Source organism: Talpa occidentalis, unplaced genomic scaffold, assembly GCF_014898055.3.
Source record: "Talpa occidentalis isolate TD23 unplaced genomic scaffold, MPIMG_talOcc4v2.1 talOcc4.4, whole genome shotgun sequence".
Taxonomy (NCBI): domain Eukaryota; kingdom Metazoa; phylum Chordata; class Mammalia; order Eulipotyphla; family Talpidae; genus Talpa; species Talpa occidentalis.
In genome coordinates, this window is record NW_023604295.1 from 110,933,464 (window position 1) to 110,942,040 (window position 8,577).

At 44.8% G+C, this 8,577-nt stretch overlaps 1 non-coding gene across 1 annotated transcript; it reads left to right on the plus strand.

The window, feature by feature from the left end:
- Positions 1–265: 265 nt before the first annotated feature.
- On the plus strand, positions 266–369 carry LOC119258362 (small nucleolar RNA U13). The gene has a single exon (XR_005128225.1). It is a non-coding gene; the product is annotated as a small nucleolar RNA U13 (small nucleolar RNA).
- The last annotated feature ends 8,208 nt before the right edge of the window (positions 370–8,577 follow it).

Genomic DNA, 8,577 nt, shown 5'->3' on the forward strand with positions numbered 1-8,577 from the left:
GACCTAGTGCCGTAAAGCAAGCAAGCGCCTGCCAAAAGGTGGAGCGACGGCAGATATATTTGCATAGAACATAACCGCTCGTTAATTTTGCTTGTACTTTAGTTTATGTAGATAAAAACAGAACAGTATTGACGCGATATAGGTGATATTTTGGTATTATTATGGTTTTATGTGTTAAAGCTGATTTTATGTGCGCAATATCTGTCACCCTTTGTGTAAAGTCAGTGGGTCGTATTTGGCCCTTCTTTATTAAAAGCGCGCGCCGATCCTTTTCCGGTTCATAAGTGTGATGATTGGGTGCTCACGCGGCTGTGTGAGATGTGCCTCCCTTAAACCTTGTTACGACGTCGGCACATTACCCTTCTGACGTGAACCAGAAAAGGGTCTTTTAAGATTCTGGTCAGTGGGATGTTCCTTAGGTGTTAGCTGCTTACCTGTTTCAGGCCTACCTAGTTTTGCTTAAGAGGAGCTTACTCATACTTTACAAATGGTGGTTTGCCTTTTTTTTTTTTGATGATGTATTTTTTATGCATACAAGAGCTGGGGTGCAAGCCAGAGATGCAGGGGGTGAAAGAAGTCACCAGAGACCGAGTGGGGAGCAGAACGCGCAGACTGCTTAGGGGAGCAGCGGGCGTGTCGGGCGAGGTCTGCCGCGCCATGTGGGTAGCTCCCTGGCAGGCCGGAGATCGAACTCGTGCTGCAGAGGCTGCGGATTGCTTCACAGTGCGGTGCTTAACCCCTTGTACCACCAGGGAGGCCCTACAAATAGTGTTTAAATCGAATGTCCAGCTTCTTTATCTGGGGGCCGAGTGCTGCTCCCCTAGAGGCGGGTTGTGGGGCCCACCAAGTCCGGCACGCAGCGGTCCTGCACCGCCTGGCGCCCGGGGTGGGCGGGCCAGCGGCGCGCAGCGCCGGGTCTGAGCTGCAGGTGGCCCGTGTAGCAGCCCGGGGAGCGAGCGAGCTGGAGACTGCGGACTCGCTGGGGTACCGCGTCGCTCTTTGGGAGGGGCGCGTGGAGGGCGCAAAGGTCCTGTACAACCCCCTTGTTATGGCTGTCGGCGTTGTCCGTCTCACTGAGGATTCCAAGGGTGGGTTTGCAGGGACTAGTCGCAGTTCCTGGCCCTCCTCGGGAGTTTGCCGGTGACTCCGTTTGGCTACCACCGTGTCGTGGGAAGCTGGGCAGGCGACCTTCATTTGTGCCAAGGTGAGGGAGGGCGGGAACGCACACGGGCCTCGGATGCCGCGAGGGACCGGAGAGCCTGTTCGGCCACTTCTACAGGGACACTGGGGCCCGGGGGAGGGTGGGGAGGTGGGGAGGCCCACCTTGGAGAGAGCAGTACTTGCAGACATCCTGTCCGTTGTTGTCTCCCTTCGCGCCTCCCTTCCTCCTTCCCTCTCTTGTTCTGCGACGTTGGACGAAAAGTTCTTTGACCTCTTAGTACCTGAATTTCGTTAACAGTAAAATGTGCGTTGTAATAATCCCTACTCCTTAGGATCATTGGAGAAACTTATAGGAGTTAAACTTGCTTAGACTAATCTCCGGTCAGTGGTTAGTTGTATACAGCCCCTATTCTTGCTAAATCACAGCTGTATTAACTCATGTCCTCTCTTGGGGGAATTTTGTGTTCAGGGACCTTTCTTCTCTGCCTCTTCGTTTGTCGTTCCCTTCTCTGACCAGTTGGTGGCACTCATGATTTTCTGTAAGAAATTTGAAACATTGATAAAAACCGCTTTCTTTAGGGCCTCCCCGGTGGCGCAGCGGTTGAGCGCTGGGCTGCGAAGTAGCCTCTGCAGCGCTGGCTCCATCCCAGCGCTGGCCACCCGCGAGGGTCCCACATGGCGCACAGACCTCTCTTGCCGTGCCTGCTGCTCCCCTGAGCAGTGTATTTCGTCAGTCTGCCTGTTCTGTTCCCCGCTCTGTCTCTGGTGAATTCTCTCACCCTCCCGCGCTTCTGACAGTACCCAGTGCTTGTATAAATAAATAAATAAATCTTATATATAAAAAAAAAAACACGTTTTCTTTAGTAACGTCCACGTGGGAACAAGATGCCATGAGAGACTCTTCTCTGTCCCACATGCCCCTTGTGCTAAGTGGACCCAAGATCTCACCCCCTTATGAGCAAAGTCATTGTACCGTGGAAATCGGCACTCAGTTCCCTATGCCCAGAGACTGTTTCTTTATCCCCAATGCCGACAACAATTTAGTCATGTTGAGCCCACATGTCCATCCGCAGAAGACTGACTGACTAAACCATGGCATATCCACACAATAAAATTCTGTGCAGCTGTACAAAGGAATAAAGACAATCTCTGTGGAAGGTCACGAAGCTCCAAAACCTGTTATTAAGTGAGTAAAACAAGACGGAGACCAGATATGTCTTCCAAGAAAGGTGCTCACATACTGCTGATGGAAATGTAAAAATGCAGCTGTTACTGAAAACAGTGTGACAGTTTCTCAAGAAAATAATCACAAACTTAAACATCTTATCCAACAATTATTCCTAGGTTTACCTGCAAGAGAACTAAGAACATGCATTCCTGCAAGAACTTGGACACATAAGTTCACAGTAGCATTATTTCACAATAGCAAAAGTGAAACAACCAAAAACCTGCATGAATAAGCAAAATGTGGTATACTGGTATGTTGAAATATTATTCAGCCTTCAAGACGGAATGCAGTTCTGATATATGCTACAATGTGGATGAATCTTAAAAACATTATGATCCATGAAATAAGCCAACATAAAAGACTCCATTTACATGAAAAAGACAAAATTAGTGGAGAATTAAAAGTGACTGCTAACAGGTATGAGATTTCTGTATTTTTTAGAAGAATGTTCTGATATTAGCTATTAATGATGGTTGCCCAATCTTGTAAGTATACTAAAACCTGCTAAATTATATTCTTGAAAATGTCAAATCCTATGATACATGAATTAAATATCAAATTTAAAACTCATTTTAAAAATCATTGAGGACCCACAGACCTTTTCTTTACATGAGACAGATATTTAGATTAATTTTTTTCTCTGTTGGAAATTAAAACTGACAAACTTAAAATATCCATTTAGTTCTTTTTACAAAAAGCAACAATAAACCCATTACATATTAAATAGAAGCTTACTTTTATGAAAAATGACTAAAAAGAAGAGTGGCATCGTTGTGCAGTTTTGTAAGCAGATTTGTAAAGATGTCCAACTCTTGCGTCTGGTTCAATAGGAGACAGCTGGATTCTCAGATGCACTGTTGCAGTCAGTCAGTGTTGGAACACTCCATTGTAGATTCATGAGAGAATGACAATGAAAAAAACAGACAATATATTATTACAAAATTTATTTTGACCTGACAGATCTTCTGAAAAGGTCTTGGAAACCCTCAGCAGTCTCCAGATCACACCTGGAGAACCACTACTGGAAACACACACGAAAACTACCCAAGTGACATGAGATCTGGGATCCACTTTAAAATATTCCACAGAAGGGGTGATGGGAGTGACAGAGAGATGGGTGAGAAAGCACACAGACAATGTTGAATGTGGGTATTGGATCAGGAACGTTCTTTATATTAGTGTCTCTATTTTTAGTATAAGCCCAAGGTTTTCCATAATAAAAAAATGTTGTTTTTATATTTGATCAATGCTGGTTTAACTGAGCAAAAGACCTAGTTCTCCTTGATAGGAGGGATAGCCTAGCTAGGAAGTGGATTTGTAGACACAAAGGAAAATTAGATATAGTTCCTGTCTTCAACAAGTTTTCGTCTGCTAGGGCACAGGGAGGTAGTTGTGGTAAAGAGCTATAATGACGGCCTTTGAGACCTGATCTGTTACCTTTAACAAGCCCCAGAAACTCTGCAGGGCTTTACAGATGCTTCCTCCTCACAGTCACCCTCTGAGGCTGGTGTCATTACCTCTGTTCTGCAGATGAGGAGAAGCTCTGAGGCGCTAATGTCCATAATCTCGCAGCAGAGAGGGGTAGAGCTGAGATCTCAGCCAGGTTGACTCATACAGCCCATGCTCTTCACAGCTTGACCCTCCCTGGGTACACATTCCAGAAAGTCATTCTCATTGTCTACTCGTGGATGGCCCCTCAGCAGAGTCCCACTTGTGACCTAGCGGAGCCCTTAGCCTGTAGGAAAACTAGAAACATTGACTGGAGGGATCTTTATGCTGCACCTGACCCTCATTCAATCCCCGCAGTGTGCCTCATGGAATAGGCATTTTATCGATGTTTGCCTTCATCTCCTTGGCTCTTCCTCGCTCTAAGTGATTTTTTTTTAAAGATTTATTTATTTATGCATAGAAGAACTGGGGTATAGGCCAGAGGTGTGGGGGGTGAGAGGATTTGCCAGAGACAGAGTGGGGAACAGAATAGGCAGATTGAGCGAAATACACTGCTGAGGGGAGCAGCGGGCGAGCCAGGAGAGGTCTGCTGCGCCATATAGGTTTCTCCCTGGCTGGCTGGGGATCGAACTCGTGCTGCAGTGGCTGCAGTTAGCTCCACAGGTTGCATCTTAACCTCTTGCACCACCAGGGAGGCCCTTGCTCTAAGTGTTTTGGAAAGCAGTTGGCAACATCTCTTAAAAGAATAAATGAATTCCTTTATTTATTGTCCTCCTGAGACTATCAAATACCCGTATGTATGAGACATACAAATAACCGTATGTAAAGATATGTGTTGAAGACAGCAAGAATGAACAAGTAGGCTCATTGCATCACTGTTCATAGGGCAGAAACTGAGAACAAGTGGAAGTTCATCAATGGCAATTCCACACAGGGGAATTCTCCAGCCAGTTGTGAAAATAATGAGAGAAGTCAGAGGACTGGGAGGGGACTCTACACAGTATTGTCCAGAGGGGAATGCAAGACAGAGAAGTGTCGTGATCGCCTATTTCTAAGAAGATGCTTAAAAAGAAGAATGCAGGGTCTCCTGGTGGAGCAGGGGTTAAAGTCAGTGCTATCAAGCTGTGGCCAGCCACTACAGCAGGAGCTCCATCCCTGGCAAGGGAGCTACCCACGTGGTGAGGCACACAGTCCATCTCGCCTGCTGCTCCCCTCAGCAGTGTATTTCAGTAGATCCGCCTGTTCTGCTCCCCACTCTGTCTCTGGCCTACACTTCAGCTCTTATATACATAAGTAAATAAAAAATAAATCTTAAAAAAAAAAGAGGAATGTAGTCTGGGCACATACATATGTGTAGGTCAAAGAATACTTGAAGAAGTAGAATCTGTGAGGATATGTCCCAGGTTCTCAGCACAGATAACCTTGGGTACTGATGGAAAAAGGAGAAAGATGGAGTGCCAACAAAATGAAAATAAGGGGCTAAATGACCACACCTTTGAACAAAGCTAACATATGATTACATTTATGCACTTCCGTAAAGTTATGGATGAATGTGGTTATGTATAAAACGAGTAAAATTTTAAATATTTCCTTTAAGGAGAAATGGAAGAATGCAATAAATTCCAGTGATCGTGTGCTAAACATTCAGTACTACTTGTGTTTTCCAGAGAGCATATGATTAATGATTTAGGGTGAAAACCTCTTTATAAGGAAAAACAAAAGTGAGAGAAAGTAAAAAGAAACATTTGCTCCCCTTCATTCTTCTAAGAGTTCAACAACTGATGTGATTATGCCGGTATTCCAGCGACATCTTTCAAGGTTCACATGGTCTAAAAGTGGTTAATAATAGCATCTGGGAACATGCTGTAAGATAATTACTGCTTTCAGCCAAACTACTTTTGTGATTATGGGCCAAATGGAAAAATGATAGTACAATATTTACAACCCTTGAATGCCTGTGGAGAATAGGAGACTGTATATCCTTTCACATAGGAGGTGACATTTTTAGCTTCAGCTGTGAAGGCTGGTTTGAGCTAAATAATATACTAATTATTTTGAAGGTTCACGTGTTTATAAAATGTGTAGAACAGGCACCAAATGGTTCTTTATGAACTGAAACCTTTTGATTGTGAGAGTTGCAAACAAAAGAATCTTGTAAATATGGAATAGTCATCAAAATAACATTTGACTAGGGCCTCCCTGGTGGCACAGGGGTTAAAAACAACACTGTGAAGCTATCCACAGCCTCTGCAGCACAAGTTCGATCCCCGGCCAGTGAGGGAGCTACCCACATGGCACAGCAGACCTTTCCTGTCTTGCATGCTGCTCTCCTCAGCAATGTATTTGAGTCAGTCTGCCTGCTCTGTTCCCCACTCTGTCTCTGGTGAATCCTCTCACCCCTCCCCCATGCCTCTGGCCTGTACCCCAGTTCTTGTATGCACAAATAAATAAATCTTTAAAAAATATAACACTTGGGCCTCCCTGGTGGCGCAAGGGGTTAAGACGCAACCTATGAAGGTATCTGCAGCCACTGCAACACGAGTTCGATCCCCAGCCAGGGAGCTACCCACATGGCACAGCAGACCTCTCCTGGCTCACCTGCTGCTCCCTTCTGTCTGTTCTGTTCCGCACTCTGTCTCTGGTGAATCAACTCACCCTCTACACCTCTGGCCTGTACCCCAGTTCTTATATGCATAAATAAATAAATAAACCACTTGACTAAATGAGTTGATTTTCACCAGAACAGGAGTCTACTACATCTCCGAAGCACCTTTCTCACTTCTAAAATTCTAGGGTCACTTAGCCTCCTTTTTTTTTTTTTTAAGATTTATTTGTTTATTTATTTATACAAGCACTGGTTACATTCAGAAGCGCCGGAGGGCGAGAGAATTCACCAGAGCCAGAGCAGGGAGCAGAGCAGGCAGAAGGACCGAAGTACACTGCTGAGGGGAGCAGCGGGCGGCAGGAGAGGTCTGTGCGCCATGCGAGATCCTCCTCTGGTGGCCGGAGAGCAGCCGGGGATCAAACCGGCGCAGCAGAGGCTGCGGGCAGCTTCGCAACCCAGCACTCAACCACTGCGCCACCGGGGAGGCCGACTTAGCCTCCTTTTTATATCTGCTGTCAGGTTATTGTTTCTACAAATATTTAAAAATTGTTTCATTGAGGCAACATTGGTTGACAGCCTTGTATATGACATAGGGGTGTAGGATCACCCTTCTGGTGGATATTACCACACCCTACCCACCACCAAGACGCTGAAAGTTCGAGGGGGTGTGTGGGAGAGCAAAGTGGGGAGTGGGCACAAGGTACTATAGTTTAAAAAAAAAAAATACTAGTATATGATCTAAGAAGATCTGACCCAACTGTTACTCTTCCCAAGGGGGGTGTGGCTTCTGCTGTGTTTTTCCTTGAGACCCTCATTCGAATGGTGTCACCTTTCTAAGCACTTTTACTCCATTATCCCTCTTGTGCTTCAGAAAGTCACTGAATATTCAGATATTCTCCCTGACCACTTCAGCATTCACCCTATTTCTTTGCTCAGCACAATGGTTTTTTGTTGTTGCTTTTTTAAGATTTATTTATTTATTTATACAAGCACTGGGTACAGTCAGAAGCGGTACAGCCAGAAGCGCGGGAGGGTGAGAGAATTCACCAGAGCAAGAGCGGGGAGGCAGAAGAACCGAAGTACACTGCTGAGGAGAGCAGCGGGCGGCCATGTGGGACCCTCGCTGGTGGCCGGGGATCGAACCGGCGCTGCAGAGGCTGCAGGCAGCTTCGCAGGCCAGCGCTCAACTGCTGCGCCACCAGGGGAGGCCCTCAGCACAATGTTTTAAAACAAAATATAGAACACAGTGTGCACAGTTCTTCAATACCCCACCTATCATTCACTTAGAATTTGTCTTATTTTGGAAAGCCTCCACCTGGTTATGTGTGTTATGTTTTTTCAACTTTATAATAGCCACCCTGCCATTTTTTAGGAAAAATAAACAAACCAAAAACAAGACCATTTGTCCTGGAAAAGAACTGAAATTCTGGATTTGGCAGTTCCTGCTCCTTAATGTCATTTAATTTATTCTTTGTTCTCCTCAGCTTTCTGTAGGGAGCCAGGGAGAGCCAGAGGCAGCATATATCAAGGATCAGTCTTGCTGGATGGGACTGTGAACTTCTCTGTCACTGGAAGATGTGATGTCCCACTTTTATTGATGATAAGACAGAGGGATCTGTTATAAGTTGCTCGTCAGTTTTTCCCCCAGGGGCTTTAACAGTCATAGATAATGATTCTTTATTCTGTAACTTCATTAGGAGTTAAAAAATGCCGATTTTCTAACTATTATTTCCTATTGCATTTCCTACCTGGAATTCTGCTTTAAGTAGAAGTTCCTTCCACAGCTAGTTATACAATCAAGCTCAAATGCAGGATAGATAAAGCAGGATAAATGCTTGATTTCCTCCCTCTATTTACCAACTTTTAGAATGAGTTTAGTGCCCTAGCAATGTTCAATGAATATCTGATATTTTGTTGTTCTCATTAGTTTCAGATGATCTCAAGGAATTTTATAGATTTGGTGAGGTGTTTTCTATAAAAGGGCACCAGGAGAGAAATGATCTGTGTCTTAACGGTAACAATTTGAATATTGAATGTGACCCTATACTATAGTTTTTCAAATTTACTCCAAACTCTCTGTATTATTTCTTTTGTGTGTGTGTGTGTGTGTGTGTATCTCCATAATTATCTTAGT